Source organism: Melozone crissalis, unplaced genomic scaffold, assembly GCF_028551555.1.
Source record: "Melozone crissalis strain CALT ecotype California unplaced genomic scaffold, PUWL_Pcris_2 ptg000318l_1, whole genome shotgun sequence".
In the NCBI taxonomy this organism is placed as follows: Eukaryota; Metazoa; Chordata; class Aves; order Passeriformes; family Passerellidae; genus Melozone; species Melozone crissalis.
This window is the reverse complement of record NW_026536069.1, coordinates 105,779-125,086: the sequence shown is the minus strand read 5'-3', so window position 1 is coordinate 125,086 and position 19,308 is coordinate 105,779. Positions and strand designations below refer to the sequence as shown.

The window sequence follows — 19,308 nt, the reverse complement described above, 5'->3', positions numbered from 1 at the left end:
GAGGTAGCAGATCTACCTTAGTCCTAACCTGCATGAGGTTAGTTTTTCGAGGATGTTTTCTTAGCAAGATTCCCCTCAATTAATCACCCAACTTATTGTATGAGTTTCTCTGTAGACATCCTGGAAATAAATACTAGGTCTGTGGGGGGATGGATGGGCATCCTGCCCATCATTTAGGAAGGGCTTTTGTTTCTGTCAAAATGATTAACAAATTAAAATCATCCTGATATAAGAGATAAACATGTATACATACGCATGTGATGTATTAAAGTTTTACATAGCATTTAAACATCAGGCAGTTAAATCTCCCACATTTGGGACTATAGTTTGGGCATTAAAACTAACAGGATTCGATTGATGCAGATGTTTTCTTCAGTCCTTGCTTCTGGCAATCAGAGTAACAGCATAGTAATGCTTATGTTTATAATACAGAAGTTCTATAGAAGTGGAATACAGGGCCTATTCCAATGAAACCTTGTCGTTCATATAATGATGATGTGGCTCATTGCTTGTATTTGATCTGCAGATTTCTCCATGGTTCACCAAACCTCAACATATTTTCAGAATAAGAACAGAGGGTATGACTGAAGCTGATGAAATTGCCCACCAAGTATTTATGTAAAAATACAGTAGGTACAGACTGTCCTCTACATGAAATATTAACAAACTTATTATTTTAATAACTTAAAATAGCTGTTCAGTTCATCATTCCTCTGTTTCATTTTCTCTGTAGTTTCTGCTGTGGCACAAGGCCTGAAATCACTCCTGAGACCAGCAGGGTCATGTACAGGTACAAAATGTTTAAATTTATGGAACAAGTTATGGGATTCTGCTAATATTACTGTCTTATAACCTTCTACCTACTCAAAGCTTTTCAAACCGATTTGGACATTGCATTATTTTGTACTCACAATCAGGAGGCATTTTTTCTGTAAATAACTTGTAATATTCTTTGAGAAGCTCTAAGTTTTCCTGGTTAATGTTTTCCTGCAAAGTGGTATCTCCAAACCTATGAAAATACACAATAAATTATGAAAAAAACCCAAAACCCACAAACAACAACAAAAGATAAATTATCCTTCATAGTTATTTCTTTGCATAAAGAAATAACTTTGGTGCTAAATGCATTAGATTTTGTCAAACATGCAGTAGTTAAGTTCTTGTATGCTTTGGAATTAATTTTTGGAAATGAGATCATCACTGATGCATACTTCTTCCAAAAGTTTATTAACAAAGCAATCTATTTACAAACATGCAATAAGGCACTTATTCTTTTCCCCTCACAAATCGTGAATAAATGGAAAGGCACTTTGGGGGAATTCCAATTCCAAAAATTGGGTACCACAGGCAGAGAACACCAACTCTCCATCTCTTAGTGCTGCTACTGCTTAAGCATACCAATTTCTGTAAGAGCTGGATAATATGGAAGTGACACAAGATGGAAGAGAAGCTTATCTACAAAATAACTGTAGCTATAAAAACAAATATCTTTCTCTCTGAGACCAAGATTTCTACAACAGCCACATTTCACATGCCAAGAAACTAAATCTCACGGTACTACAGGAGATATGATTGTAAAGACACGAATGTCCCCATGACAATTAGGGCCAAAGTTTTGAAATTCATCTTCAGAATAGATTTGAAAAGGGAATGGAGGAGTACAGGAAGAGAGGCATGGGCAGATAAGTGAGAAACTCAGAGAGAAGGGGACACAGATCAGAAGATACCAAATATGCTGCTAAATTGGGAACAAGGGAAGCAAATATTTCAACAGGCCACAGGGAGAAGATGTAACTACTTCCTTAGTAGCCATTGCTGCACTGTCACATGAGAACATTTCTTTTAAATCGGAAACATTCTCAAGTGTATTCTATCAAAAAACAAATTAAAAGATTTTTTTTCTAATACAGTAACATTTCCTAGAAATTTGCCACGAAAGTGTTTTTATATTCTCAGGTTCTTTATCCCACAAACCCCTCCATGTTTTTAGCCATAAATCGTGTGTGGTGTTTTCAGTCTCAAAAACAAATGTACAACTTTAGGAGTTAAGCAGCATTTTGAATTAAGACAAAAGCAGACTGTAACTGCATGCATTAAAGCTGCTTCTGCATTGAACTTATTTTCTTGGCAGATATTAGTACATATCCATATTTATAAATATGCAGTTATTTTGTTTTCTCCTATGGCTTTCTTTGCACACAATGTAAAATGACCACTGGGAACAACACTTCCTGCCACTTCACTTGCAAGCCAGGCATCTTTTCATACCAACTCCTCTACAAGCCCCCAGGTAATCAGGCTATTTCTAAATGTTGTCAAATTTTTCCTCAGACTATTCATAACTCAGTCCTTCCTGCCTATCTCACTCGTGTAAGCTCCCACCAGCCTGCTTCTTGCTTACCACATCATGTCTTACCTCTTATTTTTTGAGTGTCCCACTCAGAACTGTCATGACTGATTTTGTTGGTTTTGCACATTATGAGTTTGGCCACATCACTCCTCTCAGCACTTTTCTCTTTATGTCATCATGTGGGATCTCAGTCTCTCAGAACTGGGGTGCAGGGTGAACAAGACCCCCCCTGGGGGGCTCGGGAGTCCTGGAATGCTGCCAGAGATGTCTGGTGGCTGGACTTTGATCCCACATGGGAGATGACATCAGTATGAGGACGGGAGGATTTCACTGGGGTGAATGGTGAAGGGACAAGTTAATTGGAGTGTGAGATACAGGGTTTAAGATCCCTGAACAGGGGGGTCTAGAGAGGCAAGATGGAGGGATTGGGGCGTGCCCTTCTCCTTCTTCTTCTTCCTCTAGGCCTCCATCTTCTGTGGTGATGTTGGCACTCCGGGATTGGACCTTACTAGGGGAACACTGGTTAATAAGGGTAGAGGGTATTGGAGAAAAATGATAAATATTGTATACGTAACTCCGGGTATAAAGATAGGTGACCGCCCCAGGGGCTTTCAGTGTGTGCCCATGGCTGACTGCTGAGCAGAACTCTGTCAGGCCAAGAGAAAATCTTTTAGATAAGCAATTAATAAACACCGAGACCGAGAACAAATCTGAAGCTTCCTCTCGTCCTTTCGAACCCGGGGGCCCAAGGCCATCTTTGGGCTTTTTCCCCAGACCATCTGAACAGCCCAGAAATCCCACAATTGGCGTCCGCTGTGCGGGCTATCTCCCACCAAACCTTTCGGGGGGGGGAAAGCCCTGAAGAGCTGAAGAGCCAAGAGAACAGCACTGATAACTCCAGAGGAGGGAAGCCTGAAGAAAGAAAGAAGAAAAAGAAAAAACCGGCCGGGAGAAGCTGCAAAAATCAGCAGTCACTGAGAAATCCCATCTCTCAGCTTCTGCTGAAGACAGCTCGTAGCAGAGCGGCCTGGACTGGGACCAGAAAGGCGCCTCTGATCCATCCCTCGTAATCTGCTGGACGGAGAACAAGGGCCTCCAGACCACGCTGGCGACAGATTCGGTAAGAAGGCCAAAATAATACTATGGGGGCAACACTCTCCCAAGAACAACGGGAAATCTTATCCACCTTACAAAGTGTAGCAGAATTATATACAGAAGGGATCCCAAAGAAAGAATTAAAACAGCTGTTATTATGGGCAAGGCTCAATTACCCACTTGCAGAAACATATCTTTTGTTCGAAGTCGGGTTTTGGCAAGAGATTAATAGGCATTTATATATTTTAGCAACAAAAAAAGATGAGACAGCGTTAAAGCTACTCTCGCCGGCAAGAATCATGTTACAAGGTATTGCAGTCCAGTCTAAAAAACTGGAGAAGCAGCGAGAAACTGCGGCACCCTCAGAGGAGGGGGCGGAGCGGCAGAGCTCCGGGAAAAAAATTGCTCTGGCTTTGAAAGGCCAGGGGGAAAGGGCTCTCGAAAAAAGAGAGCAGGAAAAAATATTAAAACCCCCGATCAAAAAATGCAACAAACCCCAAGGGCGTCCTGAAACTCCAGAGAGTGTGGAGGAGTCAGGAGCAGAAGGGGGGGAGCAGGAAGATAAAGGATCGGGGGGGGGGCCTGCTCGCGGCGAAAGCGGCGACGCGGCGGCGGCGGCGGGCGCGAGCAGCGCCGGTGAGGATGAGGACACGCCCGCGGAGGGCGAAACTCGCAAAAACCGGGGGATAGACTCACATACCAGCGCGGGGGCGGCGAGCGCGCAAGGCGGGCTGAGGGAAAACGCGCAGCCCCGGAGGGCCACCGCGGCGGGACGCAGGAGGCGCGCGGGTGTGACGTCAGAGCCGGTGCGACGGTCAGCTCGAATCGCGGGTAGAGCCGGGGTGCCGGCGGGGGAGGCGAACACAACGTCAGAGGAGGAGGGGTCGGATTCCGGGACAGACCGAGGGGCGGGAACCTCGGAGGTGAAACAGGGGGGAGACGATGATGACGTTACCTTGGGGGACACCGGAAGTAGCTCAGAGAGCACGCACGCGCAGAGAGTAAGACGCGGGCGGGCCCGAGCCCGGTCCCCTGTGACGTCGCGGGTGAGGAGGGGCCGTGCTAGGGATTCTACGTCCCAGGGCTCCACACCGTCTCCAGATCTGGTGCCTTTGGTCTCGAGCCTCGGAGTTTCAGTTCCTTCCCTTCATGGGAGACGCCGAGCCGGAAGAGGAAGTAGGGTAGTCGAGATTGCACCGTCATCCGAGCCAGGGGGGCCGGTGACAGCGCCACCTAGTGGCAGGAGGGCAGAAGTGCACGACATGCCGGGTCGGCTCGGCGGAGCCACAGCGCCATCTCGTGGCGAGACTGCAACAATGCAGCAATTTTTTCCAACAATATATAAAAAGAAAAGCACCTCGAAGAAAACAATGTTAACACGACAAAGGGATTATCCATCCACTTCGGGATTTCATGAAGATGATGAAAGCTCAGATGAAGAACAGCTACAAGGGGAAGATGTCATAAGGATCACAGCATCGGAAGGTGTCCCAACATGGATGCTATCAGCAGCAGAAGCAGCAAAAAGCTTCTTGCATTCATTCGATGCAGTAAAGAAGAAATATCAACAGGATCCTCGAGTTTCCTTTTCGGATTTAGGAGCAAGGCCAAAAACCTCAAGGCAAAAAATGAGACACTATGAATCACCGATGACATCTACAACACCATTATTCATGCAAATCCCAATGGAATCTGATGAAGAGGGGTTTCAAGAGCCGGTGAAGACAATGGATTGGAGGCAAATCAGAAAAGCATTGGAAAAGGAAAAGCATTTATTCCCGGGATCAGGGGATTTGACAATGCCAGTGACATATGATGCCCAGGGACAGAATCCAAGGTGGGAAAGGATGGGTCATGAGACACTCAAAGACCTAGGGAAGGCAGCTCAGACTTTTGGGCTGAACTCACAATACTTCAAACAGTTAAATAGAGGGTCCTTTCAAACTAATCATTTGGGGAAAGGGTTTTGCTTGTATCTCCACAGATCGAGGTCTGAAGTGGGTGTCAGCGCGGCACGTGAAGCCATTCCGAACGCGAGAACACGAGAATGCTGATCCAAGAAGCAGAGAGACGAGTACTCAGACAGAAGTCGAGACTCGGGCTGCGAAAAACGACCCAGAAGAGAAATGAAAAGAAACTAAGGACTTTGGGGGGTTTTCACATAAAAGCAAAAAAAAAAAAGGTCTTTTGGTGCAAACAGAAGGGGGAGATGTGGGATCTCAGTCTCTCAGAACTGGGGTGCAGGGTGAACAAGACCCCCCCTGGGGGGCTCGGGAGTCCTGGAATGCTGCCAGAGATGTCTGGTGGCTGGACTTTGATCCCACATGGGAGATGACATCAGTATGAGGACGGGAGGATTTCACTGGGGTGAATGGTGAAGGGACAAGTTAATTGGAGTGTGAGATACAGGGTTTAAGATCCCTGAACAGGGGGGTCTAGAGAGGCAAGATGGAGGGATTGGGGCGTGCCCTTCTCCTTCTTCTTCTTCCTCTAGGCCTCCATCTTCTGTGGTGATGTTGGCACTCCGGGATTGGACCTTACTAGGGGAACACTGGTTAATAAGGGTAGAGGGTATTGGAGAAAAATGATAAATATTGTATACGTAACTCCGGGTATAAAGATAGGTGACCGCCCCAGGGGCTTTCAGTGTGTGCCCATGGCTGACTGCTGAGCAGAACTCTGTCAGGCCAAGAGAAAATCTTTTAGATAAGCAATTAATAAACACCGAGACCGAGAACAAATCTGAAGCTTCCTCTCGTCCTTTCGAACCCGGGGGCCCAAGGCCATCTTTGGGCTTTTTCCCCAGACCATCTGAACAGCTGAGAAATCCCACATCATCAGAATAACCTATTTTCATTTTCAAGAAGTTTCCAAGTTCTCTAACCAGCTATCCAGCTCTTTCACAGTAAAATGCCAGATTTTACTGTCTTTAGATTCAGTCTATGTCTCCCATTTCAACTTTCTGCCTAAATTTTCTCACATATCACCACTCAACTTGGAGAAGTGTCCCATAAACATTCACAAAGCTACCTGATGACATTCTTTAGTAGACTTCTTTAAAAGACTGGGTTTACTTGGCTGTCTACAGTGAACAGGAGATAAAATCCTGTGGTGTTTAACTTCTTGCCTATTACCCAGGTTAAGGATTTTCACTGTCTCCCTCCATTACTCCAGCTACAGCTTTGCTATAAGCTTTTGGCTTAGAGCAAATGCAACCTCAAGATAAGCATTAGGTATTTTGGACGCTCTGTTAATAAAAGCAGCTAAAAGAAAAGAAGTTTTAACAAAGTAGCTGTCTGTATTGACATCTTGACTTCTACTTTGCAGTTTTAGCCCTGCACAAATGTGGTAATTTAACATGACTGACAGATACCCTTCTCTTGGAAGAGAAAATTAATACGTTGGTGAATCCATGACTATTATTATACTAATTAATTAGTTTCCAGCAATCTGTTGCAGAGGAGTACTAATTTCTCTAGCTTATCACTTGTTTGGTCTCTTCAAACCCATCTTCAAGATGTAAGAATTTTGAATTTTCAAACTTGTGTGAGAATTTCAGAGTACTGCATACAACCAAAATTCTGCATCTGAAATAGAAATCCATTTTGCACCTGTATCCAAGAGAAACATGGCACCAACTCTGTGAAACGGAGCCCTGCTTATGATCTTATCTTCATCTGGACTTTTTCACTGTTCTACATTGCTTCATAGCTTGTGTTTATTTCCTTTAATACCTTTGAAAATACACACTGAGTCAATGTGAGATTGTCTAAGAGCAAATAACAAAGAAGATTTGTTTCTAATCCTGAGAGATAGCCTGTACCAGCATGGAGTACTTGGACAGAAAATGCAACGTGACTTTTCCTTACCTCTCTGCCAGTGTTTGCTGCTCATTGATTCCAACATTAAAGAGCACTGGATACATGCGAAGCAGCTTTCCCTCTTTAATCTCTTGTGGCAGCAGCTCAAACATCTTTGCTGGGAGCTGGACCTCTATAATGTAATGTTCACTAGGAACAATGAAAACAAGAGTGAGGATGGGGTTCTTGAATGTCAGGAAAAGTTTCTTCAGCCAGAGAATGGTTGAGCAGGTTGAACTGGCTCCCCTGGGAAGTGTCACAGCACCAAGCCTCACAGAGTTCAAGAAGCATCTGAACTCTCAGGCACAGGGTGTGATTCTTGGGAAGCCCTGTGCAAGGCCAGGAGTTGCACTTGATGATGCATATGGGTCCCTTCTAACTCAAAATATTCTGTGATTCTGTAAAGAATGTTCCAAAAGCGCCTCTAATAAAAGAATGGCCTCTAATAAAAGCATGTGAGCTCCTGAACAGAATTTCACCTCCCCTGGGTGGCTGGTGTCTACCACCCACACCAGATGATCAGTGCACTGCTAGACAGTGCCACACACTTTGGATTGATTTGTTTGTGCACACAGAATGTCAGGTTTAAGCACTTTCCTAGAAAAAACAATTACAAGTAAATATGCTGACTCTTCAAGATAAGAATTTGTAGTTTGATTTTTCTGTCTTGCATTTCTACAGTCTTTCACTCTCATTTATTGAGCCATACCATATAACAACCAAAATAAAAATGGAGGGTTTCTAAAAAAATTATTAGAAAATAACTAGATTTTCACCTTTTCATCTTTTCTTTTTACGGTTCACTTCCAATGTTGTTTGATAGGAGCAGTCTTATCACAGCTCTAAGAGGAATGGCACTCCTCCACATAAACCTTGTAGATTTTATTTTTAAAATTTTTTTAATTTTAATTATTCCCAATGTATTGCCTATCATATTCCAGCCTTCCTGTTATTTATTCAATCCCTTCTCAGAAAGCCCATATGATGAGAGTGAATCATCCAGATTAATTAAGTAAATCAGTGGTGAAAGCCCCCTTCAGAGGAAACATATATTTTCTAAAAGTTCCTGCTTTTAGCTGAATTTAATTTACAGTCATCTTAAGAGCAATGATACTATTAAGGAAGTGATTTTTGCAAAATAAAACTATTTGGAGCTTCAGACTAGAATAATAATAAAGATGAAAAATCCATTCCAATCTTGTTAACCCTCAAATAGCCAAAATAAACGGAGTATTGCAGTTTATGTCCTGACATTCAGCAGTACTCACGTGAGATTCATAAAGGATAAGTGATTTTGTGCAAGGATTTCTGAGACTGCCTATGTCCTGTGTGATTTTCAGCAGCTAAAAAAGGCTTCCATTTTTAAAAGTGACTACTAAGTTTTTAATACTAAGTGGCATCGGAGTTTTTTGGTTTCCATCTTAAAAACAATCAAGGCCTAACTCTTGGAACTGCAGTTTCATTTCTCATGCTGAAATACAAATTCAGGACATTCAAAAGCAAAGTTTCTCAGTTAGAGACCACATTTGTAAACAATGGCCTTGTCACTTGTCCAGGGTTCAGTATCCATGTGTGAATAATGCACCAGCAGCTCTGCACAACACAGACGCTGCTCAGATTAATCTGTATTAGTAACTGGAACTTCAGCTTTTTATCAGGAGAGTAACCCAGAGCCTACTGGCTTTTAGAATCCCTACTAACTCACCTTCTGAAAAGTAAAACAATGCACTTTCAATAAAACAGAACTCAGCAACAAGAAAACCATTAGACGGGTTTCATGGGCTACAGATTAAAACTGCAGCTCAGTTTCCTGGGCTCCAAGAAACAAAGTTCTTACCGCCTTCCACTTATAATAGGCAAAAAATCTTCTGACTTGGCTTCAATTACTCTAAACATTACTTTCTGCAAATCTGAAATGCCCACAGCCATGTCTTCGAGCATCCCTGCTTCTTCACCTACATGAAAATATTAAAGAGACTATTAACAGAGTTGGCAGATCAGTCACTGTATAGGTCAGGGCAAAGCAATATATTTTCCAGTCTGTGCATCTAAAAATCACAGTTCTAAATCCACATTACAGTAACCTACATAAAACCAGACTCATTTCTTGAACTGCTGACAATTCTGTGCCCTAAATGGTAACCATGAGTATTAAGCAATTCTGAAAATCAGCCTGCTCTATATAGACATAAAATAACCTCAGAAAAGCCATTTTTGTCTATTCTGAAAGTTTTCAAAAGGCTTTCCTGCTGATGGAGGACAAAGGTTTTGAGAATAAAAACAAGCATCATGTAAAATGGAGAAGACAGCTATCTCCAAATGAGCAACTGCATAATAAAGCTGCACAAATGCTAAATTCCTCTACTTTAGTCAAAATCTCTGATTCAGGGAATGATTCCAATAGATCTAGTTCAAAGTTTGAAACATAAGGCAATTTCTCCCTCCAAATTTCCTTTTTAATGCATATCAAATAATGGCATGTGTAACAAACTATGAAACTGTTTTCAGGCTATCTTCACATTATCAGCACTGGGGATCAGGGCCGAGGCTGATAAAAGCAGTAAGTGTTTAAATCTTCCGTTTGCATTAGTTTTATAAACCTGCTATTTTGGGTCAGGTCTGCATGGAACAATAAGCAGGCCGTGTTCTCTGAGGAACTCAGAATGAAACAGATTAATAACTTTTGCTGCAGAATTAACAACACAGTGTCAATGACTTCAGCTGTGCTATTATGTGCAAGTCTACTGTCTTGTAAGGACAAGATTTGATTCAGCAAGCCAAATAAGAGGCTTGCTGAGGTTAAAATAAGAACTTCCTGGGTAACTTCTGGGCAGGGAACATAAGGAACTTTGTCCAAGAGCAATACTTACTGTATGTGCTAAGGAGTCCTTCATACTGCACCAGCAATCCAACAGTGTGAAGCTGTTGTAAAAATCCTTGATCATGTAAACCTGTGTGCAATTTGATTGCAAAACCACAGACCAATCCAGCGAGTTGTAAAGATAATTAAAACATGTGCAAGAGTGTTACAAGACAAACAGATACAAGACATTTCAACTGTTACAAGACAAACAGTTAAAATGAGGCTTGCCATCATTATACACAACAGAGGTAGCACCTACATATTTGAGAAATCAGCATAGGTATTTCTGTTTAGTGACTAAGTACATGATTTCATAATAATGTATTTTGATGGGTTTTTTGGGGGTGTATAAAGTAGTGAAATATTCTGTTAAGGTATATTAGATAAGCTTAATTTGTTTTGTATCATTGTGTGTTATTTACACTGACATAAATAAGACCAGAACCTCACTTGTCAGGCTTCAAACATGCAAGACTGTGAATTAAACATGTGAATTCTGATGGATTTGAAAGTGGTTCAACATCTAATGTAACTGAATCTCCTAGGCAGCTGCCAACTTAAGAGAGAAATTAAGTGAAATGTTTAGAAAAAAATCTATCTGAAAAAAACATGATATACAGGAGAAGACATAAAGAGCTTCAGTTATTTGCCAAGAAAAGACAGTTCTAAGGAAAGACATGCTAATAGTATTTAAACACTTAAAACACTGCCACAAACTGAAAACAAATTATCTTCTCCCTATTTCCAAGGTGACCAGGAGAAAAAAATCTCCCTGGCTTGGATGCTGCCTAGCCAGTACCATGGATTTCTACTTCCTATTTAATTTCTTACCACATTATAAATTATTTAGGTGAATATAATGGAAAATAAATGAAAAAGCTGTATCAAATTGTAAGGGAAAAAAAAAAAAACCAATGAGAAAGAAACCCACAAACACTGGCATGAAGAGTATGCTTATAATTAGAGCAAGAGAAGGAAGTGAGCGACACAAGACAATCTACTGCTTGGCTGAAGACGATGTCTCTCCTCAGGGTCAGCATCAGGCACTGGGGCAAGCCACAGGCAAGTTCCTGGAGCAGGACAAAGGCCATGGACTGCTTGGCCCTGGTCACCACCTCTGCCATGCAGTCCTTCAGCGTGACCACCAGCGGGTACAGCTGCTCGTACCAGTCACCTACAACACGACAGGTCATCTGCTCCAGACTGGAAAACTCGCAGTGAAAAACCCTTCTTCACTAGGAAGGATGGCAGGAGCAGCTGTGCACATCACCCTTCCCTTTAAAACAACCCCTGCAGCTCTCCCCAGACCACTGTGGGACCACAAATGCCACTGGAGAACATACTTATAAGCAGGATTCCATCTTACCACTGGGAATGGGGTTAAATCCCTGGCCTGAATCCAACTGCACTCTGAAACAATGGCCTTTTCCAACAGTCCCAGCATCCCTGTAAAACTGGTATTCAAGTGTCACAAACAGAGTACACAGGGAAACACATAAAACCTCATTTAGCACACAGAGATTAATACAGTGGCGATGGAGTCTCCTTTCAGGACTCAGAACTGGCTATGTAAGAAATGAAATAGCATCAAAAATGCAAAACCAGAGAGAATAACCAAATATTTAAGAAAAGGTGGGTGCTGGAGGGTAAAACACAATAACAAATAGGTATCTGGAAGGGTATCACCTACTTAATCTACAGGCTGGAAATATAAAAAGCTTCAGACCATATTCCTTTTTTTTTAGATTCTATGTTGTTCTCTTTAAACATTTAGACATTTTGAACTCATTTTAGCTATTTCTATCAGAGAGATGCAGAGTATTTTGAAACATGTTTTTCTCTATGAAAATACACGCTAGGCATATTAAAAAAAACACTCATGAAATGATTGAAAAATGTGATTCCTTAATACATTACAAATGAAACAGTGATAACTAGGAATGGAGGAGAATTGGAACACCTTACACAAACTTGCCCAATAATCCCAGCTACTCCTGAATTTTATATGATTTAATAAAATCAGACCTGCCTTGTAGTTGCATATGGCTTTGCCTACCCCTAAGTTGAGCAAATAATAAAAACAAATAAATAAATCCCCCTCCTTCAGAATCTACATCTCAGTTTGATTGTACAGTTTGAAATGAGGGAAATCAACACTCTAGAAGAATCTATATAAAAGTTGGGAATGCAACTGACAATGCAACAGTCTATAATTGGCTCATATTTTCTGTAGGTCAGTGTAATTAAGAATCAATGATAATTAAAATCTGTTGTAATTAGGTGCAAGACAGCAGCGTGTTGTTTCAGGTAACATTCTGAGTCAGGCCAGTAAAACCTCATTAGAACTGAGGAAGTTCTTGAGGCAGAAGACAGCTGCCTGTTGCCAGTCAATTTGGCTGAGCTCCAGAAAAACACACAAATTAATAAAACTGCAGCCAAGAAGACTGCAGAGAGCTTTGAAAGCTGGGAGAAATTAGAGAAAGCAAGGAGCAGGAAAGGGGAACAAGGACAGAGCATGCACAGAGAATCGGATGAGCTCTTTGTTAACTTTGTGGTCAGACAACATGAGTTTTACCACAGTCATACATATTTAACCATGAGTAAGTAACACAGACTGAGGAAGCATTCCCTGGAAAAAAGCAGTTCTGAAGCGAGTGTCGTCCTGACAAAACAGACCATGAGCCACCCCCAGGCACAAGCTCCAGGTGATTTTATACATGTCATTGGCTAACAGAGTGATGACACGCTGTGTGCCAAACGCTGGTGTACACGTTTTAGAGAGGCTGCTGGAAAAATGGAGAGCTTGCAGCGCAGAGCTACCAAGATTTAATCTCCTTAAGCTGATGAAAAAGACTGAGCAGCAACTTGATTTCCCCTCTTCCTGAGGAGAAAATAACAAGAACTAACTGTGGTGTTTATTCCAGGGAATAAAAGCAAAAGAACAACCAGAGGCTGCTGCAAAACACAGACAAGTTTAGAAATAAGGTAGACAAAAAAGTGTAATGTACTGGAAGCCAGTGTAGACAGATCAGGCAATCTAAAGTCTCAGTCAAATTACAATCCTTTATTAATTTAAGCAATATACATATGCCAATAAAAGCATCAGCAGCAAAGTAAGCTCAAAGTCTAAAGTCTAAGAGTTCTCTTAGAGTGACTCAGTAAATCATATTGTATACATTTTAGAATAAGATATTTTTCAGAATACCTTTGTAGAATCACTTCAGGAAAGGAATAATACAAATTATTGCTTTTAACACATTCATGGACTCACACACATTGAGCCTTCGGATCTCAACTTTCTTTTAAATTAAAATCACAGCGGAAAATTGTTTGAAGAAGGGGTGAAGAATTAACTGAATGAGTGACCATCTAAAAAAAGGAGATTAGAAGCAAGAACAGAAGCGACAAGGAGACTCCGGGATGACTGTCAGGTTGCTAAAATGACATGGGCAGCCTGTCAGTTTGGAACACTTAGCATCCAGAAGAACTGTCAGAGTCTCCGGATAAAGCAAAGAAACTCAGCACAAAAATAGAGCTAGTCAGCCACGGGAAACTAAAACAAGGCATGAAAACCAAACATATTAAATTAAAAAATTAAAGGATGAAACTAAAAGGACAGTACCACCGCTATGCAGTTAGAATGAGATTAAAACAAAAGTGCATGTTCCACAAAGCACTGAGTAAATATTCCATGTTCATTGCCAAGAGAGTGATGGCAGCTCAGTCTGTGACAGGATTTGCCCTTTGGTTACTGGAAAATGCCCTTCAGCCCCATGTTCCTGTAATCAACAGGCTGTGCAGGCAAATGACCTGCTTAGCACCCAGCTAGTCAGTTCTGCGTGCTCATATCCAAGTTGCAATATGTCAAACCACATGTTAAATTTTATAAACTTTGGCAGAAAAGCAAGCTTCTGGTCTTTTCAAAGTCAGGCCCACTGAAATGCTCATTAAAATATGCTGGTAACCAAAAAGGATGCTTCAGCATAGTACTCCTATCTCCTTTAGCCCTAGCAACAGATTAAAAAAGCCAATTTTGTCACTGCTATTTGTGCCACCTAAAATCCATAAATTGCTTTAAGTCACTTCAAAACTTGAATGGTATGAAGTTAAAAAACCAAACCTTAAAGAAAAAGCAGAAGAATGCATAATGTTGTGCCCTTAAAGCAAAGGGGGGCACTACAGCCACACAAATGTAAGAAATACAAATATAAATGTGACGTATAAATGTAACAGCAGATACCCACGAGGTAACGTTTCACTTAAATTAATCACTCGCTACCTGATCATAAAAATATTCCATGACAGAATTGAAATAATTAGAGGTAAAAAAACATAAATGAGTTGTCTTTATGTCACAAAGTGATCATTAGACAAACTCTGTTTTAATGAAAAAGGCAGGCAAATCAAACCAACCAACCAACACAGCAGCAGTAAATCCCTAAAATCAGCATGAAATAATTAACCCAGAATTTGATTTTACTGACTTAGGAAAGGAACAGTCTTTGAATTAATGTTTTTTTTTTTTTAAAGGGAGGTTTAAAAAGACAGAAGATTGCACATATTCAACTTTGCACCATAAAAAGGTCAGTGCCTTATTTCTTTATTTTGCCACGCAGCTCTTGGAGCTCAGCTGAACTGCAGCTGAGGGCTAAGCTCTTTGAAAAAGGAGGAGGCTTTGTACTCATAATGCTGCAGCAGTTCTTGCAGGAACAATAAAAACCTGAATAAGATTTCCTGGTGTTCCTGCACTTGAAGGTAGCAGTTTGCTTTGCACAGTTTGGGTGTCCAGAAATTTGGAATTCTTGGGATTTATTATTCCACTGCAACCATCCAAGATTTTCTCCACTGTCACATGGATTAATAGCTAAACCCAAAACCATCCAATAATACCTACATGAGCATCTCAGCATGCTTAGTCAGAGTGAAAACAGAAAGAGAGGACAAAGGTAATAAAAGACAAAGCTAAGAAAATCTAATACACTTTAAGCATAGGAAGGTTCTGTGAATGCTGTGCAACTAAATATTCTTATATCTTGTTTTAGTTTGTTGATTCAGTTAAACAGTCTTTCCCTTACATATTTTTCAGCTTCTGTTTTTAGCCAAAGTACTTAGAGAAAGTACTGCTGAAGGGGATTGTCTTGTATTCCTGGGCTACATTCAGCCCAGATAAGGATCCTATCAAAAAGAAAAGGATGACACAGAAGAGAGGGGAAAAGGGGAAAAAAAAGCATAAGTAAAACTTTTGTAAATACAAGCTTCAAAGAAAAGGAAGGAAAAATGTGAGGAAGAGGAAGGAAAGAGAAAGCTTTTCACATGTGACTGCTCTAAATAAATTATGTCTGCTGCTCAAGGACACAGACCACAGAAAAATTTTTCATCTTCATGACTAAACAATATTTTATAATAAAAGCTTTTCTGAAGATTCCAATAAAACTAGAGCACGGCTTTATTTCCCACAGAACATAGCTTTATTTCCCACTTCTACCAGCCTGCATTGGAAGGGATGCAACGAAAGATGTAGTCCCCATCCCCAGGGCAATGAAAGTCCGAAATTTTGAATCTAAACTTATATAGTCCCCAACAGGTATGAGATAATACAAGAAAAATAAACCCACATATGTCTGTAGCAATGTGAGTATGAACAGAGGTCTCCTGTAATTCCAGCTAGGAAATGTGGCAATGTTCCCCAGGTGCTCTTTGCAAACCTATGCTGAAGGTTATCAAGGGCCAGTTCATGGAGCTCATGATTCCATAATTCACTTAAAGGCAAAATCCAGGTGCAATCACACTGGCAACTCAAATTGTTTGTGATGCTAGGTGGATCCTGTGTGTATCAAATGGGGGAGTCCTCACGCAGAGGCAGCGAGGGAACGGCTGGGTGGGAGCTCTGACAGGAGGCACGAGCAGCAGACAGAAACAGCAGCCACATGCAGCAGCCAAGCACAGACATCTGTCGGGGCTGTGCCAGCACCAGAGCCAACGCTGTGTTCCACTGGCACCTCTAATGCTGCAGGACAGGCTTTCACATCACAACTCTCACGGAAAACGAAAAGGCAAAAGTGAAAAGAATTTAATGTTGTCACATATTTCTCCAAGGCAAACCAGACTAGAGTCAGAAGAACAACAAAAAAGCCCTCTCCTTAAAAATCCTTCTACTCTTCCTGATTTATCCTGCAGAGGATTCATAATCCTGCGACTGATGAAACCATAGCATGTTACCTTGGTAACTGTAACTCAAATTCAGTCTTTAGAATACACTCAAAGGTCAGACTGCATGAAAAGTTAAGGCTAAGGAAGGTATAATTCACATTGAAAGGCAGAGTACAGCAAAAAAAAGTGCTCCAGTATCTCCAATTACAAAGATTCCAAACAACAAATATAAACATGTTTGAAAAAAGAGAGTAAGACCACACAATGCCATAGTCACTGAGACTGCAAATATCAACCTACTTTAGGAAACTCTGAATATATGTTACAACAATATCTAAATTTATATGAAAATGCTATTGCATCAAAATATTGTCATAATATTTTCTATCATCTAAAATGAACAGATGTGCATTTTTTGAAAGGTCTTTCATTGCTATATGCTACAAAAAACCAGTCAGGTTCACTAAATAAGCAAAAATTTAATCTCATACTTCAAGGCTTATTTGTTATTATTTTGTTCAAAACTCTGCATTCTTTTTCTTACAAAAGCAGCCCAATTTCTCTGAGTATCAACTAAAGCAGTTTCAGACTTAAAGATCAACCTGTGCCATATATTTGCAGTATTAATGAAATACATTATGCTCAAATATGCTCAAATTATGTATAATATATAAGCAAGATGTGGCAAGCTTTTCATTTATGTCACGTTTGTGAATTTTAAGTAGTGCAAAAGTCTGTTATTTTAGAAATGTATCTATGGGCGTACACAGTGTGATTTTGTATCTAGGAAAATGCTGTGAACTCATAATCAGGCTTCAAGTTTAAAATGAAGCAGAATTAAAGCCAAATTTGTAACTGTAAACTTGGAATCTCAACCTCTGTGTAGTTGCTTCACAGTGCAGCCTTAGGGTTTCACGTTAAATTTCAGAGAGGGAGATGCAGAGAAAAACAAACATCTACACCCACACTCTCATAGAGAAGTCAAGCATGAAAAATTCTGGCCCCAAAGTTTTGAAAATCATTAGGGAACCAACTTTGGCACACACCTGGAAAGCTCTTCGGAAAGCTCCATCTTTCAAGTTAGTCCTATAAAAGAAAGCAATTTTAAAACGTCTCCATCTCTATGTGACCTTGAAAGTCCTATAAACTGTCCAAGGCATTCCTAAAACGATGTCTTACTCAAAAAGGACATGAAAACACAGCAGTTTGCCCCACAGATCTCTGCAGCTCTCATGCGAGGGAGTGTTAGAGAACTTTCAGGACAGCTCAACAAAAGCACTGCTCTCACTGAAGGACACCTGTACTTATTCAAGAGAAATAGGGATGGCTCTGAAATGAAGAAAAAAGCAAGGATTTATTCCAGCATCATAGCAGTTGGATATTTTTTGTGTCTTTGGCCCACCAGCTCCAGAAGACAACCTCTCAGCTGGATGAAGCTCATCTAAAATTTTCTAACCATCACTATTATCATTATTGCTAAGCAAGAGCTACCTTTCATTCTACTTGATGACTTGATGGCTGCCTTATTACAGTACTTTAAATGATGCAACTTTGCTTTTTCCTTTTTTGTTTTTGGCTTGTGACCTAAAAGTTGTAAACAATATTTCATTTGCCTGTGCTGGTTAAATCCATAACACGGCGTATAGCAGAGGAGATACTCAGGGGGTTGAAGAGAGTGAAGGAAATTAGGGAAAAGTCTGTAAAAGTCTGTAAAAGGCCCACCATCTAAGGATTCTCCCAAGTTCAAAACTACACCTACCTAGCTGTTGAATATTTGTACTTTCTCTGAGGAAGGCGGGAAAGGTGTAGAAAGCTGTGTTGATATTTTTCACCTGCAAGCCTTCACTAGAGAGCAGAGATTATATCACCCTCCTGTCTAACATTACATGCCTGGTAGACAGAAACTTAGAGAACCAAACAGATAAGGAATAAGCTGCTCTCTGAACAAATCACACAAAATCAAGTCCAACACATCTTGCACTGAAAACAAGGATGCCAGGACTCCAGCATAAACCTCTCACACTGGTAAAATGCAGATGTTACAGCTGCATTAAAAATCAATACTACAACCAGAATTCACAGATCTCACCAGTACTACACAAATGACATAAAACTTTAAAAGTGATTTTAATTCTTGTTGTGTAAGAAATAAATTACAAGTGAGTACTGATAACTTTAAAAGTCTTTATATAAAATGATGTAATTAAATTCCGTGGAGAACATGTAAGGGAAGACACAGGATAAAATGCACAATGAAAAAAAAGAAAATTGAAACTATACAAAACTGTACAAAATAAAGCAGTTGTGTTGGTTTGTTGTTTTGTATGGGGAGTTGATTTATTTAGCCAAAGAGTGGCACAAAGGTTGGCTCTGATGTCCTTCCATTAGGACTACTACCACCATCACTAAGGATCTGTTTCATTTATTGCAACACACTTTCAGACTAGAAAATCCCATTAGACTTATTAAGCAGATATAATCTATGCATCAAGAATGCAAACATGAATCATAGGAGAAGATCAGAAGAAGATCAGAAGATGAGAAGGAGAAGATCAGAAGGTGACAAGGACCCTTGTCACAAAATTTTCTTTACATCATCCCACTGAATTATTCCATTTGACCTTTTGACACAGGCTGACAGGTATATCCAGGTAAACATGAATTTTATCAAATCAGAAAATAAAAATCAGTATATCACCTCAGAAAAGCAGAAGCATTTGCAGGAGAATGACACTGATTCAGAATGTTCACCTTTCCTTACAAATTTTCTATGGGGTAAGACACAGTCCAATTTTTTTTTTCCTCAAAATACTACACGCAAGTAAAATCTAGAGTAAATTAAATTACATCAGCCTACAAAAAGAAAAGACTGTAGTTTCAAAAGGTTTACACTCTAGCACAAACAACTGCACATGGCAAGCAGTCTGAGCACACATTAAAGCTGTACTTTGATAAATAACCTCCCACAAATGTGTAAACCTTGCCATTAG

At 40.5% G+C, this 19,308-nt stretch overlaps 1 long non-coding RNA gene across 1 annotated transcript; it reads right to left on the bottom strand.

Moving 5' to 3' along the window:
• Window positions 1-962: 962 nt before the first annotated feature.
• LOC128949859 (uncharacterized) lies at window positions 963-9,235 on the bottom strand. Its single transcript, XR_008484290.1, has 3 exons — window positions 9,143-9,235; window positions 7,315-7,455; window positions 963-1,009 (listed from the first exon to the last, which is right to left on the bottom strand). It is a non-coding gene; the product is annotated as an uncharacterized LOC128949859 (long non-coding RNA).
• Window positions 9,236-19,308: the final 10,073 nt, after the last annotated feature.